Source organism: Mustela nigripes, chromosome 7, assembly GCF_022355385.1.
Source record: "Mustela nigripes isolate SB6536 chromosome 7, MUSNIG.SB6536, whole genome shotgun sequence".
NCBI lineage: Eukaryota > Metazoa > Chordata > Mammalia > Carnivora > Mustelidae > Mustela > Mustela nigripes.
Window position 1 is genome coordinate 125347408 of NC_081563.1, and position 23686 is coordinate 125371093.

Below are 23686 nucleotides of genomic sequence, written 5' to 3' on the forward strand. Positions count from 1 at the left end.
CCTAATAATGTGAGAAGGCTAAGGGTATAGAGGAGTGGGGGGAGCTCTCTCCCCTGCACTCACACTGCAAAGAGAACTCATCAAGCCACCAAGTGATTTGTTATAACAAGGCAATGTGTTAGCCTATTTTAGCTCAGATTCACATTAATTGTGAAATAAATCCTCTTGTGTCCCATGCGGGGCTGACCTCGATGACAGAACATATGTACAGTGACTGTCTAAGTTAAAGGCACTCAGTAAATTATAGGCACTATTTTCAACAATATTCTGAGATGGATACCAGTGTCTCCAATTCCCAGAAACTCTCAGAGAACCAAGGCTCTGAGAACTAATGCGGCTTGCCTAAGATCCCACAGCAAGTTAGCAGAGGGGCAGTATGCAAAACAGAACCACGCAACCACATGAAGAGTTGAGTGCAAATGTTCACAACAGCATTATTCATAATAGTCAAAAAGTGGAAATAGCCCAAATGTTCTTCAACTGATGAACAACTAAACAAAATGTATTTTACATGTACGTGTATATATATATATATATACACATGTATGTGTATATATTTAATAGAATATTATTATTCAGCCACAACAAGGAATGGAGAACTGATGAATGCTACAACACAGATGAACTTTGAAAACAGGCAAAATCAAAGAAGCTACATGACCCATCAAACACCACCTAGTCTATGACTACTTATATGAAATGTCCAGAAGAGGCAAATCCATAGAGATAGAAAGATTAGTGGTTTCTAGGGGTAGGGGTGAGGGGAGACAGGAGAGTGAATACTGCTGGGTATAGGGATTACTTTTGGGGAGATGGAAATGTCCCACAATTGGGACTGTACAATGGTGAGTGTGCTAACAACCCCTGAGCTGTCCACATTACATAGTGAATTGCATGGTCTGTGGTTAAAGCTTTCTTTCCATATGCAACCATTTTCCTTCCCAGGCCCTGCTCTTATCCCCTATTCTACACAGACACTCCACACAAAGCCAGTAGCTGGGGGGTGGGTAAGGCTCCTGCAGGTCAGAGCAGGCCTCCAACAGGAGCAGCAAAGGGCTCCAGCTGAGCAAGAGGCCCGCATGGGAAGGCTACTGCGAAGGCCAAATGAGGCCTCTGGACCCGAGGTGTGCCATCTTCAAAGTACACCCGTAAACTCACAGCCCCACAAAGGCACCCAGATGAAGACATGCAGTGGGCACATGGGAGGAAGAGAAGGAATCCCTTACTCCCAGCCCTACCGAGGCAAGACTTCTGTTTGTGCCTCTGGCTCCACACTGGCACCTTTTTCAGTCTACATATGGTCAGCCGGCTTCAGAGCCTACTGGACTCAGAAGAATGAACTAGAATCAGGTGCGACCAGTTAGAACCAGCTGGAACCACCAGCCCCAGCACTCACCAAAGCAAACCCACCTTCAATGAACTGTTCTCAGCACCAAAGGCCACTGGTAAACCTGGCCTCAGACCCTGGCCCATCCAAGTTATCATGGATGCTTAGCACCCAGGCCCCCTCCACACTGCTCTGTAGGAGGGAAGCTAACCAGGAGCCCACTAAGGCTTTCCAGCCAAGGCCGTTCCCCCACACCTGCTTAATGCACGCTGGAGTGAAGTGCTACCCTTCATCTTCCAACACTTTAAACAAATACCTCCCTTGATTTGGCCTTAGCAGAGCTACAGAACACAGCTGGGCCCCATCCTGGCCAAGGAGCCTCAGTGTCTTTCCACTCCTTCAAATGAGGGCAAGGGCTGTGTCTTCCCTGCAGACTTGCAAAGGTGCGGGCCCTCAGCAGGCGCTCCATACACTTGCGCAAATCAAAGGTGGAGCTTCTCAACCTTTAATGTGCACATGAAACAAGGGATCTGCTTACAATGCAGACTGGATTCAGTAGCTCCTGGGTGGGGTCTGGCATTCTGCATCTCTAAGTCCCAGGTGAGGTCTCTGCGCTAGTCTGAGGTCCACACTTCCAGCAGCACTTGGATTTCTTCACCATTCCTGATTGTGCAAGGAGCCTCTTGAGAAGCTGACAAGAGCTATTCTCTCTTCCTTAGAAATGTGCTTGTCAGCACATATGTACACATAGTACGTTGCATAAAATTCTGAGGTTTGCAGTCCAGTGAAAAGCCTTTCTTTTGGACACACTTTAGTTCTCATTTGAAAAAAAAAAAAAAAAAAGGAGATGCAATAGGGGACAGAGAACAAAAAAAGCCCCAGCAGAGTTAGAACTCCTGGGGTCTGGTGCTAGCTCTACTACAGACTTTCTGTGTGACATCAAGTAAGTTTCTACCCCTCTCTGAGCTTCAGTTTTCCCACCAGGAGGGGGCTGGACTAGATTACAATGATAAATTGGTTTTCTCTTCTTTGCCAACTCTGATAGCTATTGCCTGAAATACTCTGGTGTTAAGAATTCTTAGACTGTGTCTGGACTTGGCAGAAAAGGGTGCTGTGATTGATCGGTGATGCCTGCCATGTGCCCAAGAAAGAGGGGCTTTAATTGATTGGTGATGTCTGCCAAGGTCCCAGGCCTGGAGGCGACTGGCTTCCTGCCAGTTGTCAGCCTACTCCCTAGAGTCCCTCCAGCTGTGACATTCCATAGCTCATTTAGAGTCATCCCAGATTGGGGAAGAGAAGTCCATGCTTGTCCTTGAGGAGGCAAGAAGGGATAATTCTTTAAGCCGCTGGTTTCTCAAACCTGCCGCCCCTTTTGAGAGGCGGCAGCAGAATCCCCACTCCATGGCAGAGAAGGACAGCATGTCCTTGCACTCCTATCCTCAGCTATTTTTAACTCCAAGGACAGAGGCCCAGGCAGAAGCTGAAATACAGAAGGGCTGCGGCGGGCCACCCAGCCTCCTGATGGAGAGGAAGCCACCATCCTCCCATGGTTCCCAAGATGCTGCATCACTGGCCAAGTAAGAGTTAAAGCGGGCTGCCAAGGGACAGGAGAGTGTTCCTCTCTTCCCATGTGAGGGAGGCTGTGTTCTTCGTCAGCGCAGCCACAGACCCTCTGCCAGTCCCTACCCCACTACAGCCTGTACGTGCTCACTGACACACCCTGCACACATGTGCACCAGCCTCTGGTGAGGGCTGAGGGCACAGCATGGAGCAAGGCAGATGGGGGCCCTGGTCCGCCGGACCCTTCCAGGACAGGGTGGAAGATAGACCCCAATTGTCGTAGCCCAATTCCATAGTTACAACTGAGGGGACTACACTGTGGTCACCTCCACATCTGTGAGCTCTCCAAGAGCTGAGATGTTCTTCATCTTTCTATCCCCAGAACCAAACACCTAACCTGGCACAGAGGAGGGTTCAGAGAATATATGTTGATTGAAAGAATTAGGAGACATTTTCTGGAGCTTGAGGAGCCTACAGGAGCCTACCTCCGACTGAATGAGAGCCAATCGTTCATTCACGGACTCACTAAGTATTTTTCTGAGCACCTTCTCTGTGTTAGGGCCTGTCCTACGCACTAGAGCTAGACAGAGCAGGGAACAAAATAAGGGACACAAACAGCCCTCCTGAAGCTCCAATCTGGGAGAGAGAAGGAAACACTGAACCACCCAAATACATGAAGATACGGAGGGTGCTACAGGGTGATGAGTGGAGGGACGGGTGGTCAGGAAGACCTCATTATAATATGCAGGTGAAGACCTCAAGGAGGGAACGGGACGAGCCAGATGGATACCTGGAGGTACAGCCCTCCAAGAACACAGACCCGCAGGCAGACATATGTCAGGCCCATCCGACAAACAAGGAGGTCTGAGCAGCAGGAATGGAGTGAGCAAGGGACAGTGGTACGAGGTGAAGTCTGAGATGAGGCGGCAGGAGGACAGACTTTGGCAGACAACACAGCTCGCACCGGGCCTGTCATGGAAACAAGGGGTGCGGGTTGTGTTGGTGACGATGACGATGACGATGTCAGAAGCAGCCAGCATTCACTGGACAATGATCACATGCCCAGTGTGGGCTACACAATGAATGTGGACTCATTTATTTAATCCCTACAGCCTCCCATGAAAGAGGCCCTATCTTATCCCCATTTTACAGATGGGGAAGCTGAGGTTCGGCAATATTTATTCAGCTTGGAGGAGGCTGGCAGTCTGGGGCCAGAATCCTCTGTCTTCCTGAACACACCAGCCCTGGTGGACACAGACCGTGAGGACCAGCTTCTTTCCCTCCCAGAGTTCTTAAACTTCTCAGACTCCCTTGAAAATCTTCTGAAAGCTGTTTATTAAAATAAAAAAAGTCTGGTTTTCTCCAGAAAAAAAGTACAGGTGCACAATAACACAACCTACACATAATTTCAAGAGGTTCAAGGTGATAAGCCTCTGGCCCTGAAAGCAAGCACGTTTTACACATTTGTAGCAAAAGCAAGAATTATCAAAGTTGTCCAAAGAGGCAGGAGAACATGGGCTCCTCTAAGACCAGCCACAACTACTTCTACTATTTGTCAAGAGCCTACTGGGAGTGGGTCACCTGTAGATTTGTTTTATCTCATTTAAACCTCATTTCAACCCTGTGGGATGACTGTTATTATGCTCCCTTTCCAAATGAGGACACTGAAGCACTGAGAGGTTAAGTGACTTGCCCAAGACCACACAGCTGGTTTTGACAGAGCTGGAATCTGCCCCAGATCTAGCTGGCTCAGTCTCAGTCTCAGTCTCAGTCTCTATTCCAGACAGTCTCCTTCTGGTTTCTCCAACTGCAGCCCTCCATAATCCCAGAGAGGGCAAGACACTTGCTCAAGGTCTCACAGCTCAGCACACACAGAGCTGGTTCTGGGGCTGTGTTGTCCAACATAGTAGCCACTACCTACATGTGGCCACTTAAATCAGTTAAAATTTTTAATAATGAAGCATTTGGTTCCTCCGTTATACTAACTACACATCAAGAGCTGACACAGACACATGGGTCTACTGCTTACCCATTCAGGGTAGTACAGACACAGAACATTCCCATTATCACAGAAATTTCTGTTAGACAGCATTTGTCTACAACTCAGTCTCTTGACTCCTGACCTAGAGCTTTCCCTCAGTCAGAGGCTACTAGAAATGAGATTTGCCAGATGAATGAAGTGGGTGGAAGGGGAGGCAGGAACAGGGCAGCTGAAATTGTACAAGACAGCAAATGAGCTCAAAGAAAGGCTCATAAGAGGGAAGCTGAGATCGACCTCTAATACAGGATAAAAGATATGTGAGTCACTGGCTTGGGACCCACCTCGCTAGCAGCAAACATCCCTGAATGTCTGTTTACAGGGACCCTCTTTTAACTATAAGGCTTATCATTTCCTTGCTGATGTCTGGGGTTCCTTACCAGGAAATGGGGCCTTTCATCTACTGGAGAGAGATGAGGCTGAATGACAAGCCCCCCCGCCCTCACCCGGAAGAGAGAACTCAGTGCCCGAAACTCCTGCTCACCTTCCTGGGACGGTGAGGAGGCCGAGAGCAGACGGCGTTGGACCCAAACAATCCGGTCAGACCTGGACTCAGGAAAGTCCTGCTGTGGGCATCAGGGGGTGACTCAGGGTAGAGTGGAGGCTGTACCCACAGCTGCCAGAGCAGATGTGAAGACCCTAATCACACTCAGGCTTCAAACCCAACCCAGCAGAGCCAGTGAAGCAGCCAGACCCTACACTTCTCCCCAAGGGCTCCTTTATGACTGCAAGACGCTCGAAGGCTCCAGCAACGCTGAAGGTTCAAGTGACATTAACAATACTGATGACGACTGCCAACAAGTGAGAGCTTTTTCGCGACGTACCACATCACCCACAGTAGTGCTGGGCACACATCAAGCGCTCCATAAAAACCTTGAATGCTAAGTGTAAATGTCTCACATAGTAGCGGTAAAAATAATGACGACGATTATGAAGTTGGTGCCTTACTCCTGTCCCGAGCCCGTATCACCCTCTACTCAGTCCTTCCATGACCCCTGATACTACGATTATGTCCACTTAAGGGATGAGGACACTGAGACACAGAGAGGTTCACTGGTTTAAGGACACAGCCAGTAGAGCAGGACAAGAAAAGAGGTAAGGTTTTAATGCAGGTCCCTCTGAATTTAAAATGTGGTTTTGCCTCTCAAATTAAATAAGTAATCGTGTAGACAACAAAGGGCTGTGCAAATTTGATTTTCAGCATCATTATTGTATTAGGATTAATGGTGAAGGTGACTCTGGGCACAAAGGAAGGACTTTCTGCCATCGAGCTGTCTGTCAATGGAAGGCACTGCCCTGAGCAGTTAGGACTGTCCCTCACTGTCACCAAGGGAGACTGGACAGGGGACCAAGGTGGGTCCCCAGATGGAGACCAGATCAGTACGGCAAATGCAAAGAATCACCTGCGGAGCTTGCGATGGGATAGATTCCTGGGTCCCACCTGAAAGTTACAGTTGAGTAATCGGGCTGGAGCTCAGGATCCTGGTGTCAGGTGGAAAAACATGACCACGCAGGCTGGGACTCACTGGACAAGTGAAACGCTAAGCACCTTCCTTACCGAGGACTGCGGGATTCTAGAAGCCACAGGAGCCACTGAAGGAAGCTAGCAAGTGCCCTCAAGAAGCATGCAATCGTTGAGTGATAACAAAACCTTGCTCGGTGCCAAGCAGCACACCCGTTGCCCCAGAGACCCCTCCTCTCCGGGGCTCCTGTCTCCTCCTGCCCTCTTTCACCCCAGCATCCCACCCTTCAGGACGGGGATGCCTTTCCCCACCCCCAGAGCTAGGGACCCCTCTTTGGGCTTCCATAATGACAAGGTTTCCACTTGCAAACATCTGTGTCTACGTCTACCCCCCACCGCCCCAGGCTGTGACAGGAGCGGATGGCTCAGTCGGATCCGCGTGGCCAGCACCCAGGGCCTGGCCCGGGATAGGTGCTCACTGAACACCTGCCAAGAGGGACTTGTGCCGCTCCATGAAGGATGAGCACAGGAGGCAGGGAGGAGAGCCATCGCTGCAGGAAGGAAGTAATCCAGGTCACCAGGTTGGGAGGAAACAGAACCTACAAATTCTCCCCGCCACTGTTCAGAATCGGCCTGTGCTATTTATAGCTCACAAGCCTTCTGCTTCTCGCATTTAAATGCGGGGCTGGGCATGGAATAAAATCCTGGGTAAGTCTGTCAGTTTTTGATTTATTTATTTATTTATCTTCTACAAGAACAAGAGCGAAAAGCAAGAACAAAAATGAGCCACGGCTCTCAGGGTGAGTGGCCTTGTGTTGTCCCTGAGCCTGCCTCGGCTGGGCTGAGGTCTACAGATGGATCATACACAGTTCTAGACCTGATCCTAGAAATCAGAGCGTCCCTGCGGGGGACCAGACTGTGAAGGTCCTTTTAAGGTGATTTTTAAGTCTTGGCTTCAGTTTACAAAATAGTATCACAGCATGACCCTGCCTTGGTTTAAACACATTCCTGCAAGCACGCGCGCAAACACACACACACACACACACAGAGGAGAGAAACAGCCCCAGTGGTTCAACATTCTGCTTTTGGATGACAGAATGAGAGTCATTTTTATTTTCTTTTTGTGTGCTTCTCTGCATATTCTCAGAATCTCCACCATGGGTACACATGGCACTGACTGAAGATGTTAGGCCCAAGGAAATCGGCTCTGCTGTTGGCTAGGTTGTGACCTTGGGGGAATTCGGGCACAGCAACAGGACTGGACAGGACTGAGGACTGTACAAGGTAACACGTGTGAAATCTAGCACAGCATCTGAAACATGGTCTGTGCTAGCAAATGTCAGCTAGTGTAACACTACACGTGTTTGTGACTAGTCAAAGTGCAATATGGTTTTAAAAAATTAAAGTGATAAGGAGTGACTCTACCACACCCAGCACAGCAGGAGCCCAGTGAAGGGACTGGGCCATGGCCCAGGAGGGCTCAGAGGCCTGGGTCCCAAATCCATCCCAGCCAAAGACACGGCAAACCACCCTCTCAATCTCACTTTTCTCCCTTTCCAAAGGTTGGTGGTGGAGGCTGGACAGTGAGTCTTTCCCCTGAGAGAGGGCCCAGGAAGCCTGAAGAGGATGAGAAAGTTCTAGTCTCCAAGTAGGGCGGGGGCACTAGCACCTTTCCCAATCACCTACCTCCTCCTGATGTACCTACGTCGCCCCCACAAGACATCGAGAAACCATAGGGAGCCCCTCCCACTACATATCCTGATAGCCACATTCAGCACCCCCTGCTCAATGGGGTCACCCAGTTACCTGTTCTGCTCATTTTTCCTCCTTGGCTGAGGGAGGCCCCCAGCTTACCTTCAAACAACCAGCACATTGGAGCAGGGGCCAGTAAATATGTTGACTGCATAAACAATGCTTTTAAAAATGATAAAGGGCCGTGCATGGCAGTGGTCAGGCTAAGAGATTCACATGCCAGGCAGGCCTGTTTGACCTTCCTGCTGAATAACCTTGGCCCAAAGAGGAGCCTAGCCTCTCTGAGCCTCAGTTTCCTCATCAGTACAATGAGTAGGACAATTTTGCCCCCTTCATATACTGATGTTTCATAGGATAATCCAGGGAAAGTGCTCAGAGTACCTAGCGTGTATGAAACAAAATTAAACGTTTGCTATCACGAGCATGATTATGAAAAACGTAAGATGACGAATGATTCTCTAGGGACCCCATAGTTTCAGCACTCTCCCTATGGTCTTGCCCACGGCTGGTTCTCTGGTTCAGGTTCAGGGGCCGCTGCGGACTTCTGGGCAAGCTGCTGTCGGTATAAAGGTGCCCGACAGAGGATGGGCCCAGGGCAGAAATACAGCCTGTCTTCCTGAGCTGGCACTGGAGAAGGGGGGTCTTTTTCTGATTCATCCCTCTATAGGAGGTACCATCTCTTTACTCAGTCACCCAGGCTGGGTGTGAGAAGTGTTCTTCTCTAATTGCACAAACATCCCATGCAAGCCATGTGTACTACAAATGGGACCATGAGAAGGATCATCCCTGGGCTGGTCTCACGCTCAGTTCAGAGAAGGACACAAAGGCCACCACCCGCCCCCCCCCCCCATGCCCCTACTATTGTGGGGCCCGGGGCAAGAGTACATGGAGGCCCTCATACTTATTCTAAATATTTAAAAGTTATAAATGAGGCTATTAAATAAAATATGCTCTATCCTTCTATTCTGACAAATAGGCCTACATAATGACCTTGAAGGCCAGCCCAGGTTCAAATTTAGAATCCACAGTGTTCCATGGCTGAATATGGAGTGAGGAGGGAGCCGGCCCTCAGCTGCAGCCTGGCCCTCCTTCAGCCCCACCCCTCATTTAAAGGGGCCCACTTTGCACATCTGTGTTCTGTCCTCACCCCCACAAACATCTACTTTGAAGCCACTTAACGGGACACCAGCAACGTGCAGAGTCCACCCTCGGGAGGATGGACCCAGGGAAGGGGTCTGGACACACCCAAGATGATGACTCAGGGCCATCTGGACACAAAATTCCAGGATCCCACATACCCTGAGGATGAGGGGGGTCCAGGTGGGCATGGCCCCTTCATCTACAGGTTCCTCGCTCAGAGAGCCGCCCAATAATGCTGCAGGCCCCAGATCAGGACCCATCCGGGCAGGTGTGAGGGCAGTAACAGCAAGGCCCACAGCTCGCCCAGCAGCCAGGGTTACCACTCACCACACAGGTACCAGAAAACTTACCACAGCCTCACGTGGCTCCATTCTTTCAGGGACTGTGTCCTCATTTTACCAAAACCTTTCAAAAATCAACAGATTTGCTAACTACTTGGGGGTGAGGTGAACATGAGGCTTCTCTCCCCTCTTTTCCTTGGCAAAGCCCAGATTTAGGGGTTTAAGTTTCTGGGGTGGCCCTGGGTACCTGCACACCCCATCCTACTCTGAAACCTTTCTGGGCCTGGAGACAAAGGGGCCCCACTCCCAATTCCTGGTCGGGGCTGGGGTTTCAGACAACCCTTCCAGTCCAACCTCTACCTACAACAGTGACATTCTTTTATGTTTTAATTTTAAAATTTTTTTAGACATAGACATTCACCTCTGGAGAGAAATTATGGGTTTCAAGAGTTCTTGACAAAGAACTTCATTCTAGAAATGTAAAGCCGGCATTTTAAATTTGGATCTTATTCACGGCTGGGAAGTATCAGAATGAAGATTACAAATTTAATAATGCAACACGGCAGGAATTGGCCCAGCCTAACCTCCAGGAGAGTAATTTTTTCCTGCCTTCAAACCCAGCACTTCCCAGCCTCCCAGCATCAGCAGACCAGGCTGGTGACACACTCCTGACTTTTTTGTGTCTTGCGCTCTAGCCCACGCAGCCAGCCCAGACACGGGAAGATCTTCACTGCCACAGTCTGTGGATTTAATGCTGGAATGGTCAGACCTATTTAAGCAGAGTCGCTATAACCAAAAGGAACCATCCCTTGGCCTGTTGGCTCCATTCTTCCCACCTGCAGCCAGAGAATCTTTGCAAACCATAGATTTTGAGTCTGTAGCTTCCCTGTTAAAAACCCAACAGGGGCTCAACTGTCTATAAGCTCAAGTCTAGGATTCTTGACTTAAAGATCTAGTATGAGCCAGTCCTGATACTTGGCCAACTACATGCTCCCTTCCCTGGGCTTTCAAAACACCATGTGCCCCTCCCACCATGGGGCCTTTGCACAGCTCCCAGTAAGAACATGAGCCAATACTTATAGAGCACTAACTGGGTGTCAGGCACTATGCTAAAGGCTTGACAGGTGTCCTCTCTTTAATTTTCATTCCTACCTTGTGAAGTAGGTGGTAGAGCCAAGTGGTTAAGGTCAGATTCCGGAGTCACACAGCTGGGTCTGAATCCTGCCTCTGATTCTTACCAGTTGGGTTATCTTGGACAACATACTTAATCCTGTTTCCTCAGCTATAAAACAGGCATAGTGATAGTACCTAGCTCATAGAGTGGTTGTGAGGCTTGAATAAATTAATGGAGGTCAGAATGTGTCAGAAAGTGTCAGAATGTGATGAGTAGCATGTATTAATCAGCACCAGATTATCCCCATTTTGCAGAAGGAGGAGAAGCAGAACATGATTAAATCCCATGGTTAAAGTCACACAACTACCAGTGCGAGTGTGGTCTCCAGACTCTGAAGCCCTCAATTTTCACCATGACACATCCATTGTAGAAAATTTGGAAAATACAAAAAACAAGCAAACAAACAAAAAAGCCCAAAACAAACAAACAAACACCACCACCACCACCACCAAAAAAAAAAAAAAAAAAAAAAAAAAAGAAAAGAAAAGAAAAACCACGAAGTAGAAAACAAAGACACAGATTAAGAGAATCCAGGATTTGAACCCCCACTCTCACAACTGACTCCCAAGTCTGTCTTCTCAGCATATGGCATCCTATCTCACTCCCACCTCCTGTGCCTGGCGAACTCATCTACTCATCCCTTAGGTCTTAGCTTAGCTGTCCCCACCCCCGTCTCCTCCCAACCAGGACAGGTCAGTCCTCCCAGCTCCAGCCTTTCCTGGCACTCTCCAGTTGTCTTGTACGGCACTCACCACAGTAGTGATCGAATTTTAGTTGTTCCTTTGAGTAATATAATGCCTAAGCCCTCTTCCCACCAGACTCTAAACTCCATGAGACCAGCAAAGACGGTGCATTTCCCGGCTCTTCAGCACCTAGGACAGGGCCTGGCCCCTCATCCAGTACTGGTGGAAAAAAAGGGAAAAGTGGAGAGTGTAGGGAGCATAGGAGGGAGGGAAGGGTTTGGGATTCAGCTCCACCTTTCCCAGGTCAATGGGGGGGGGGGGGGGCAGACAGGGAATCACACAGTCCCTGCCCTGGAGGGCCTCTCGGTGTGGCAGTGGAAGTATGAAAGAAGCCGCACTTTGCAAGACCAACTCCATGTGAGAGAAGACAGGTGTGCTTCCTGGAGGCAGTGGCATTGGAGCCCTGTAGGGAAGGGAGGGAGGGGGGGCATCCCAGAAAAGGGATCTGAAGCAGAGGCATGGAGGTAGACAATGAAAACAAAACAGCCGAGAATGGAGGAGCCAATTTTTCCTGAAAGGAACAAATGGCTGGAAAGCCTGGAAACAGGAAGTGAAATAATCTGGCCCAACCCAAAGACGTGTTCATCCGGCCACCTTCTTTCCAGTCCACTCTTCAAACACAGCCATGCCCCTGAGCTGGCATGAGCGATGCTGGTGGTCCCCTGTCCCGTAGCCCTCACCTTCACTACTTCACTACTGTCAACGACCACTGGTCCAGGAACTATATACTCCCTGGCCTGAGGGCCCCCTCCTGGTAGTCGGCTGCAAATAACTGGAAGCTTATTATAACTGGCCAGCCCAGCCGCCATGGCCCCCAAGCCATGACTGACAGGAATTGGTGTAAATACCCCAGCTCCCTCACCCCTAGATGGGATAACCAAGGCTCATGTTGGACTCCAGGGTTCTGCACACTAACACCCACAAGTTAAATTAACTCACTGCTTATTGTTGTAAATAAAGTTTTATTAGAACACAGCCTCACCCATCCATTTACATATTCTCTGGGGCTGCTTTCAAGCTCCAACTGTGTGAGCAGTGGTAAGAGACACCTTATGGTCCACAAAGACTAAAATATCCACTGTCTGGCCTAGAAGGCCCCAGAAAGTCTCAACTCCACTTGCCCTCAGTTAGGGGCAACTTGGCAAATAACACACTGCTTCCTCACACCATTCCCAGACTCACTTTCTCCAATGCCTCTCCTGTAGTTTCATCCATCACCTCCATGAACCACACAAACAACGTACAACTGTTTTAACCCCTAAAAATAGCAATTTCATGTGGCCCATCCTAATACTTGTACTCAAAGCCTTGTTTCAGGACCTGCTTCTGGGGAAACCCAAACCTGGACAGCAGGGTAAATGTCACTGTGCCCATCTGACAACAGGCCCTAATTTGAGACTGTTTCCTGTACAGACATGACAGAAGTCAGCCCTAGTCTTGAACTCCCCACACCCACACCAGTCAAAGCCTTGCCAAGTCCTTGCAGTATTATTAGAACACCTGCAGAGATCCCTGTGGCTTACAGCCATGGACTTGCTCGTCCAAAGAGGAAAGCAAGGTTCAAAGAGGAGAATGACTTGCCCAGGGTCACTCAACTGGCAACCTGGCAGATATGGGGTCTCAAATCCAGGCCTTCTTATGACAAAGCCAGGGCTCATTCCATGACAAATCAGCTACCCCTTAACTTTCCCTTCAGGCAGGCTGTGAGGACCCTAGCCCACCTCTCTGGAAATAGGGCCAATTTTCCATGAGGATCAAGTGAGATCAAACAGGCAAAAATGTTCTGTCAAACCTGAAAGGTTTGAGTATCAAGAAAGACACCCTTCAAAGACATACTCAGAAACCCATTAAGAAGCTTATACAAACACATTCACAAAAAAAAAAAAAAAAGAAAAAAAAAGAAAAAAAAGAAAAAAAAAAAAGAAATGCAGTACAGAGTGTTGGAGAAGACCATAAGTGTTGGGAGACAGAACAGGATGTGAAGCGCTGCGCTAGCCTTCACTATCTGTACGACCATGGCCAAGTCAAGGTACTTGATTGTTCCAGCCCATCTACTGTAGTGATCACACACACCTTGTGGGACTGTGGGGAGGGTGACCTGAATTAGGGGTGGATACTGCTCAGCTAGAAGTCCCCAGGCCAGCCAGATCCCCTTCACCAAGCAGGACACCCAACCCATGGCTGCTGTGAGTAGCTGCAGGTCCTGGCTCCTAGCTGCCCCTTCTGTGAACTGCTATTAGATGGGAGCGACTTTCCCAAAAAGTTATGTCCTGGCCTTCAGGACTGCCCACAGCCAATGACTGATATGGGAATACAGGCGGCCAGTCAACTCTGCAATGCCACCTGCTCCCAAGAACTTCCCCCAAATCAGGCTGCAGCTGAGGACCCAGCTTTAACTGCTCCTTTTGCTGCTCTCATGCATCCTTCTCACAGGCCTCCCGAGAGCACCGCACAGCCCCTCACCTGCACAAGAGCCCTGTCTCAGTGACAAGAGGGAAGAGCTCTCCCCTGTCCTGTATTCTTTTCCCCTTGAAGACTCCTGGGAGGAGCCTGAGCGTACGCCTCGTGTTCATTCCTCCCAAGCCAGTGGCACCCACCTGATTCCCAACAGGGCCAGGCTTCCCAGTGGGGGGGGGTCCCTCTCCCAGAACTCAGCACACCCAACAGAGGATGGGCAAAAGTGCCAGATTCCTGGGACCAGATGGCTTGGGGACAGGCTGGCCTGGGTCTGGGCGGCCCCAGAGGCACCTGGTCCAGGCTTGGTGTTGGGCCTGGGCAGATGAAAAGATGTTTCTTGAGACGTTTGCCGAGGAACTAATTAATTTCCATTACAGGCCCCCATTAGGACACATTCTCCCACCCACTCCCCAGGTGACTCCAGGCAGGATTTCCCAGGGACACCAAGTGCTGGAGATGGAGGGTGAGGACTTAAAGCTTCAGGTGGAAATAGGGTCCAAGGTAGTCACTTGGGGTACCTCATAGGAGAGGAAATGGCCCTGGTTGGGAAATACAGAACCATCAGTTCTATTCCTGGCTTTGCCACAGACCTGCTATGAGCCTTTGGGTAAACCATGCAATACCCCTCTGGGCCTCGCATGAAGATGAGCAGATGACTTCAGAGGGACTCCAGCTGGGAGGCTCTAAGACAGTAACAGCGGACACTCTTGACAGACTTTTGCTGTGTGTGGGCTCCCTATGAAGCATTTTACAAATATTTACTCATTTAATCCTCATGATAGCTTCAGAGCAGGGAGGGGTTTTTATTAACCCATTTTATAGTCCTGGAAACTGAGGTTCAGCAAAGCTAACTAACTTCCTCAAGGACACACAGCCAACAGGCAGCAAAGCCAGTTTTCAAACCCAGGCCATGAGGCTGCAGCTACACTGCCCAGTCTAATCTGACCACTCTCATACCTTCACAGTGCCTGGCACAGAGCTAAACACCGCCATAAGTGTCTAGTTAGAATGTGGTATCTGGAAAATAAAGAAAAAGCTGGCAGCCTACAAGACCACGACGGTGTTGAGGGTGGGCCTGGGTGGCTGAGGTGGGAGGAGGCTGATGCTCCCCTTTGGGTGTCCACTCGTGCTGCCTGGCCTGCTTACTGTAACATATCAGTAACAGCAGAAAGAGCTGGAAACTGTGTTTGTCCTGGGAGAGTCAGAGGACGGAGGTGCCCAGGACACTTTTCACTAGATACTTTTCATGACTTGTAAATGCTATACCATCTGCATTTATGACCTACTGCAAACAGCACTTAATCTTTTCAAAAAGTACTCCATGACCGATCAGCCAAGGGCCAGCCAGAGAGAAACTGCAGCAGGAGGGAATGCTCTGGGGATAAAAATGACCACAGAGGGGCTGTAGCTGAGTTCGGGAGGGGGGGAGGGTACTAAGCAAGTGTCCTGCTTTCTGGGAGACTCTGGTTGTACGTAATAAACAAGCCCACTAGACCACTCTCGTTCTGCAGGTGGGAATTCTGAGGCCCAAAAGACAAAGGGACATGGCCAGTGAAGACACTGAGATTCAGCGGCCGAACAGAGACCCCTTCTGACTCCTCACGCAGCCTCTGGGGCTCCCCTCAGCCCACAGGGAACACCAGTATCCAGACCAGAGCCACAAGGCCCAACCCCAGATGTGCGCGCCCACCATCCCGCCAGTCCTGCACCTGGGCAGTCAACCCTAGCAGGAAAGGCAGAAGTTTCCATTTCCCGGATGCCCTATGAGCAGTACACACATTATCTCTAATGCTCACAAGGTGAAAAGTTATTCACTCTATTTTGCAAAGAATGAGGCTGAGCAGAACAGTTACATATCACAGTTAAGAGACTCATCTTGGGGGTGGGGTGCTGAAGTGGCTCAGTCTATTAAGCGGTTAAGCCTCTGCCTTCAGCTCAGGTCATGATCTCAGGGTCCTGGAGTGGAGCTCTAGGGTGGGCTCCTTGCTCAGCGGGGAGCTTGCTTCTCCCTCTCCCCAAACCTCACACCCAACTCATGCTCTCTCTGTCAAATATAAATAAATAAAATCTTAAAAAAAAAAAACAAAACAACAAAAAAGAGCTTCAGCCAGTACACGGCAGAGACTCAAACCCAAAGCCTGTGTTCTTTTATGACCCTGAGCCACTCCTCTTGGAGTGTTTCCTATCAGTTTAAGACAAGTCCCGCCTGGAAACTATCTGTAAATGCCTTTGTCTTCAGACTCAGACTTTCATAGGCCTGGGTGGGAATCTTATCACATCATAAGGTTTGTCCCCTACTGCCTCCAACCTGAGCTAAATCTCAAACCTTCCCTCGAAAATTACCAGCGACCCTTTTCTTAGAAACATCTAAATTAAATGACTCAGTAAATTCCCTTGGTAGCATTTCCCAGCATTTTGCCCCTTTACATCCATGATTCCTTTGATTTACTTCGTCCCAGCGGAGCCTTGTCCTCAAATGAACCTCCTGGTTTTAAGACATAGCCCTGCCTTTCTCCAATTCAGGAAAGGGACTGTGTCCTGTTCCCTCTGGTACAGATGCTAGACATGAACTCCTCAGAATCCCCGAACTGTCTGAGCCTGATATTCCATAAAAGGATATTAAGGCCTGATGTGTTATTCATGTCGACTCATTTACCATTTATCTAGATGACTTCCAAAAGGATTTATGGGGTCCCATGTATTAAACCCGGCACAAAGCAGGGCAGCATTGGAGGCTCATTTAATCTAGAACCATGTGCTGGTGATAGGAACACCTGGAGACTATTCCTAGCTCTTGAATTTGGTACCCAGTGTCCCCAAATCTAAGACACAGGTAGGCAGGAGACATCCTAAGTGGAGAAGAACCCTTCATTTCTCTCCATCTTTCTTCCCTAACCCAGCAGTTCTCAAGGTATGGTCGCTGGACTGGCAGCATTGGTAACAGCATCACCTGGGACTTTCTTAAAAATAAGATGCTCTTGGGTGCCTGGGTGGCTCAGTGGTTTAAAGCCTCTGCCTTCGGCTCAGGTCATGATCTCAGGGTCCTGGGATCAAGGCCCGCATCGGGCTTTCTGCTCAGTAGGGAGCCTGCTTCCCCCTCTCTCTCTATCTGCCTCTCTGCCTACTTGTGATTTCTGTCTGTCAAATAAATAAATAAAATCTTAAAAAAAAAAATAAATAAGATGCTCTTCTTCTACTCCAAATTGAATGAAACATGCTGGGGTGACACCAGCAATCAGTGTTTTTCACTAGTCCCTTAGGTTATTCTGACCCACTGAAACTGACAGGAACAACCACAACAGCAGCAGTTCCCCCTAACTGAGCATCTACTATGTGCTCAGCATGGAACACACGATCTTATTCATCCCTGTAACCAAGGAAACCTCCATTCCGCGCGCCCTGTTCTGGACTAGGTGAGTTCTGTGCATCACATCACGTATCCCGCACAATAACCCTTTGAAGAATGCCTCCCCCGTTTTAGAGATGAGGAAGTTGAGCCCCAGAGAGTGGAAGCCACTTGCCCAGAGTCACACAACTTAGAAGTGGCAGAAGCAGGATGCGAATTCAGGTCTGTCAGATTTCAAAGCCATGTAGTCATGTTCTTTCCATCCTATAAGAGAAGCTCCCTGAGGTCTCTCACAGCTACATCAGCTTAGAGAGCTATAAAGCTGGGTCAGGTGAGAGTCAAGGAGGGGAGGTGGGCAGGGTGGGGAGCAAGGCAGAAAGAGCCCTGCCCAGACTACAAGGTGAAAAGAAGCCAAATGATGTATTTAAAGGCGCAGCCACCTATGTCCAAGGAACAAAAAAGGACAGGGGTTCAGGAGGCATGAGTTCTCGGCCTCTTTCTGACTTTACACAGCTAGGGGGCCTTTGCTCTTCCCAGTTTGGACTGTGGTTTCCCCACCTGATACTCCTGATTGGCTGCAAGGTTGAATGATCTGCTCCCAGCTTATGTCTCTGACCTTGTCTCCCCTCACCCATTCTCTCTAACCACACTGGTCTGCTTTCTGTTCCATAAACACCCAAACTCACACTGACCTCAGGGTCTTTGCACCAGCGTTGCTACTGCCTGGATCACCCTCCCCCTCATAGTCCCACTGCTGGCTGGCTCTCTGTTATTTAGGCCTCAACTCAAATGTAACCTCCTCAGTGAGCCTCCCCTGCCTTCCTCACCTACTGTTATCCGCTATCCCAACAGTTTTATTTTTATTTCACTTAACACAACCTGAAATTACTTATTTTTTAATTGCTTCCCTGTTTATTGTCTGCTTCCCCCATCACAGAACATAACTCCATGAGCACAGAGACCATGTCTGCCTTGTTCCCCAATACATCCTCAGCACCTAGAATACTGTTAGGCACTGAGCAGCCAATTAAATATTGGTTAATAAGTAGATACTAAGGAAGAAAGCCTGGACTCAGAGGCCAGAGCCCTGGATCCTTAACACATGACCTTGGCAAACCACTCTGCCTCTCTGAGCCTCAGTTTCCCTCCTTGCCTAATGAGGGGAATGGACTTGATGCTCTCCAAGGGTCCTTTGAAGACTTCCAGTCTTGAGAAGTGAGGCCTGGAACCCACCCAGTCGGTCCGGCCAGAAGAGGCAGCTGGCCAGGGTCCCTGCACAGCTGCCCCCTCCTCACCACCCCCCAACCCGTGTCCCTGCCCAGGCACGCAGTCATCTCACTCCCCCATCGCAGAAACCGTTAATGAAGTGCGCACTGCTAAATGCAGTTACAATTACGGGGGCTAAGAATAAGGCGCTGACATCAGCCACGTCAGTTTCCGAGTGAATCAGAAAGGGAGGAGGGAGGAAGGAGAAAATGGGAGGGGGGATGACGCTCTGGAGCTGTCAAGTGGAAATAGCACAGCGTTAAATATAATCCAGCACTGGCCTACATCGGTCTGGAGAGGCAGGTGATGGCTCGGCCCCTAGGGCCACGGCAGACAACTGGATTCTTCAAGGAGGCCAGGCAGCCCAGTGATGGGGATCACCCAGGAAAAGAAGCCCAGAAAGGCGATCCAGCAGACTGGGGTGGACTGTAGCAGGACGGTGGACCCTGGAGGGGCACATGTGAATCTGAACAGGACCCCACACACCCCAGCCTCTGTCACTTGCTGTTACTTGCCAGCACAAGCACAGCCCCCAGGGCGTGCACAGCCCTCTCCCACCTGGACTCTGGGTTCATGCCAAGAGGCAGAGTGGCCTCTGGAGTCAAACACACCTCAGGCTGAATCACCACTGTGCCACCCAAGCGAGTCACTAAATGACTCCAAGCTGCCTGGCTTTCCCTCGTCAGCAAAATGGGTACACCTGCAACAGTAGCAATCCCTTCTGGTTGCTATAGGATTCGGTAAGATCATGGAATGCACAGAGCATAGCCAAGCAACACTTTCAGTCATTTTATTTTTACCATCCTGAGAAATGCTCAGACAAGGATAAGTAACCCTTTTTTCTCGAAGAGGAAACTGAGGCCAGGGAAGGCTAAAGGACCTGTCTGAGGCCCCAGAGCCACAGTGGAGTCCAGTGCCAGCCCCATGGAGTAAATTGGTGTGGGAGAGAGTTTGCAGTGTGGTCCCTCCAGGTGACTGGATCTAGGGGACCTGGAGCTCTGAGAGTAAGACCGTGGGATTGTGAGTAGCCCTGGAGGGGGCGGGGCGCAGATTACAGTGCAGGACGCGTGTGTACCCCTGCGAACACATTCTCCACACCTGGCACTTTTCCAACAATTCTTAAAAGAAATGCTGAAACGATGGTTGTTAAGGTCGTAATGAAAAGTCGTTTGAAGGAGGCAAAGTAAAAGGCTCAGAGCCTGGAGAGCAGGTCAGCTGACTCCGAGGCGCTCCCACTGGGCTCTCCTCCACACCTCCGCCCCGCCCTCACTCAGCCTGCCGGCAGAACCGGCTACGCCTCGGGCCCAGGCGGGTGGGGAGCGAGCCAGAGCACCACCCTCCCAGGGAGCAGCCCGCGGCGCGAGGAGCCCTCCTTCCCCGCTTCCCACCCAACGGAACCAGACAGGCCTTCCTGCCTCTGCAAACTCCAGGAAGCCGGAGCCAGGAGTCTGGCTGCCTGGGGACAGGGAAGGTGGGGGGGGCGGACGGAGAGGGATTTAAGGAAAGAGTGCGAACGGCATCCAGGCAGATCTGCAGGGCAGCGCGCTGGGGAGTGGGGGAAGGGCTGAATCCCCATGCACCCGATTTTTCCGAGATGCTTCTTTCAGGATAATTTGATTCAGATCAAGTGGTTTGGGTTCATACTCTCATCCCACCCCATGACATGAACCAGGGGAACATTGGGTCAATTCTTTACCATGCCTCAGTTACCCAAATTTAAGAGAGTTCTGCCCAACTCCCAAAACCAAAGAAGATGACAGCACTTGGTGGTAAACTGGGGGAGGGAGCGGGAGGGGGTGGGGGGGACAGGAAGTGGTGTGCCCTAGAAAAGAGGGTGGGAATGGAGGCTTCAAAACCTCAGGCTCACACCTGAAGTGCACCTGATCCCAAAGGATGCTTTAAGGCCTCTCCCTCACCATCCCCCCTTATCCACTCGCCCTAACCCCCTCTGAGGCCGAAGTACTCCCTTCTCATCCACTCTCTTAGCACTAAAGGGGTGGAACAGCATGACATTCTTTTTTCTCAGAAAAAGATCAGGTCAAATTTCAAGGACAAAAATTAGCACTTGGTCTGGGGAAGAAAACTCTGCCAAATGGAGTAAATGGGTGGGGGGCGACCAGTGCTATGGGTCCAGGTGCCTCGGTGTGGGCAAGAATTAAGAGCTCTAATTCCCTCTCCTGGGATCTGTCTGGCAAGATACAGGCATCTCCACCCCACAATCCAGGAGAAGAAACTCAGACAACCCCCTCCATTTCCCTCTGTCCAAAAACAGAGGGAGTGGGCTTTGGTACTAGTCTGTGGGATCCATCTACCATACACCCCAGCCACCAGATCTGGCCTGAGCGGAAGAGGGCGGTGCAGTGAAGGGCTCTGCAGCCCAGAGATGTGGCCCTAACTGCTAAGAGAGGGACCGGTAGCCGGCCCGGTGTTGCCATGGCAACTTCCTCCTGTGCTGGATCGAAGCATCCTATGGGCAAATCAGAGCTGGCTGCTCCAGCTTCTCCGCCCTTCTCCCAGACCAGGGAGAATTGGATGCTGAAACCACTTGGTCAGACTTGGGGACACCATCATCAATTCCAGACACTGATATTAACAACTCCCTTTGGCATTTGTTGGAAAGTGGAGACACCCTTGCTCCCCAGCCATGCCCCAGTGCACCACAGCAGGGGTAGGACTATAGATGTGATGAAAATTAACTGTTCAGGAAGAACAGGGAAACAGGGAGTTGGACTGCTCCCCACCCTCTTGTTCCACATGCAAGCCCCCCAAATCCCCATCTTTAAACCCTGCCAAAAAAAGCGCATCCAACGCTGCCTTAACAGCTACAACAATGCAACAAAATTAGCTTCTAAAAATTATAAAAGCTAACATTTTGAGAATCCCACAGATTCTTTTTTACAGTCATGCTCAAAAACAAGTCTTATTTGATAATTACATGATAGCTAACTGTTACTGAGAGCCCACCTCATGCCAGATACTGTACTAAGCCCTTTGCAGACCACAAACAATATAATAATCAAAAGCATGGATGTTTCAGTCAGATACCTCAAGATCAAATCCTAACTCCCTCACTTCTGGCTGAGTGACCTTGAATGAATATTCTCTGTGCCTCAGTTTTCTTATCTGAAAATGGGGTTGTTAAATGTTAATTTTATAGGGTTGCTATGAGGAAAGAATTAATATCTTTAAAATACCTAGGAGGATGCCTTTCGAAAAGTAATCATTTTAAAAATGTTCACCCTATGCAGGTCATCCTATGTGGTCCACGCTATTATTTTCTTCCTCATCCAGATGAAAAAGCTGAGGTCATGTATCTAACTCCCCAGTTACAAAGCCAGTGCCAACAAGGCTGAGCAATGATGACACCTACCCAATTATGCCCCCAGGTCATGTCTCTCTAAAGTCCCCAGCATCTTTGGAAAAGGGACAAAGGCAGCATAAGTAATGAGTTCAGAGCGCAAAGAGAGGGAAGATGCTCCTTGGGAGGAATTCTAGGAGCCTACAGTGACCAGCATCCTGAGCCTCAGGGAAGGCAGGTGGGGGAGGAAAGAGCTGCTTCCTATGCCCACAAAATGTCCAAGGCTCCCAAGCCCAATATAGGAAAGTACTCTGGCCCAGTTAAGACTAATGAGATAGGCTTCTCACAGTTTCTCAGGAAACCAGCTGAAGGGGCAGGTAAAGCCCTCAGATGGCTCTGGCTCAACCTGGGTGATGGACAAGACACAGTCCACAGGATTTGGAAGCAGCCTCAAAGAAGAGGCACCTAGATGAGCCAGAAGCCATCAGGGACACACCTCTGAGCCATCAGACAGCCTGGCATTAATGGGCCAGGGGAGGGATCAAGGAAGAGGAAGGTGGAGCGAAGCCAGGTCTAGTAGCCCTCCTACCGAAGCAGTCTCTGTCCAGTATGTGACAGATTATTCAAACTGCTTTTAGAAATTAGTTCAGCACGGGACTGTTCTAAAAGAATAAATCCAAAAGGCTTTTTTTAGGAGAAAATGACTTTGAGAAGAACAAGAGAAATTAAGCACCAAGACAACGTTTCTTACTTCGGATTTCTCCCAAACACTTCATTAGTCTCCTGGAAATGAAACTTGACTATCTCCCTCCCCCTCCCAAATTCAAAGCATCCCTTAAGATGGGCAGACAATGAGCACAAGATGCCCACCCCAAACTCTTGGCTGTCGGCCGTTCCCTGGGGCCCCTCACCTGGGAACCATTTTCCACGCAGTGAGATTTGGCTTTTGAAAAAATCCTCTTTCAGACAGAAGGTTAGTAGTTTACTGGAAAGAGAACTAGAAACCTGATTTTAGTCTCAGCTTTGTGCCTACTTCATTGGGTGACCTTGGGTTACACACACACACATATTCATCTGAGGGCAAAAGGGGGTTGGACAGGATGATGTCTAGGTCTCTTTCAAGTGCAAAACAAGAATTTGAAGAAACTTGTTGGAAAAAACATCAGGTGGGTCTTTAAAAAAAAAAAAATCTCTACTATTCATGAAGTTCACTATTCTGACTTCATTGCCTGCAACCAGCAATGATAACCTGATCCAGGACACGGAGCATGACTTAGGAGGAAAAAAGATCTAACGTTCCCTGCTCCTACAAACCCATGCTCCTGCCCCACCAGCGGCCTGAGACCCAAGTGGCCTGTTGAACTTCAGTCTCTGACCATTAGGCAAAAGGTGGAAGAGTCAGCTCACCTGTGCTGGTGGGGGTCCCTCTCCCAGCCCTCATGCTAACCTGATTTCCTCCAGTGCAGGCCTGTGTTAGCCAGCATCCTCACTTCCTCTCATTTTGCCCTGTCCAGAATAATGACCTCCCCCAGCTACATCAAGCTCATCAGTGCTCTGAGCCTCACTTACTTTTTCCACAAAAGGGTGATTCTGTAAAATGACTTTGCAATAACCATCTTTAACCCAACCCCAACTCTAGGTCTGTCGGGAGTCTGCCTCACGTACCCCTCATTCATTCACTTGGCCGACAAAGTCTTCTGGAGAATCTTCAGCCCACCTGCCTGCATCCTGCTCCAGCAGGAAGAGGTGGGCACCCATTAGCCACCACTCCATCCCATGTCTCACCAGATAACTTGGGAGACCAGACAAGGGTCCCTGCAGGCAGAGAGTCTTAAGCAGGAC

At 49.6% G+C, this 23686-nt stretch overlaps 1 protein-coding gene across 2 annotated transcripts in view; it reads right to left on the minus strand.

Annotated features, from left to right (window-relative positions):
• Positions 1 to 23686, minus strand: part of RIMS4 (regulating synaptic membrane exocytosis 4) — a 58243-nt gene that overhangs the window by 33010 nt on the left and 1547 nt on the right. The gene's annotated exons all lie outside the window — the stretch shown is intronic.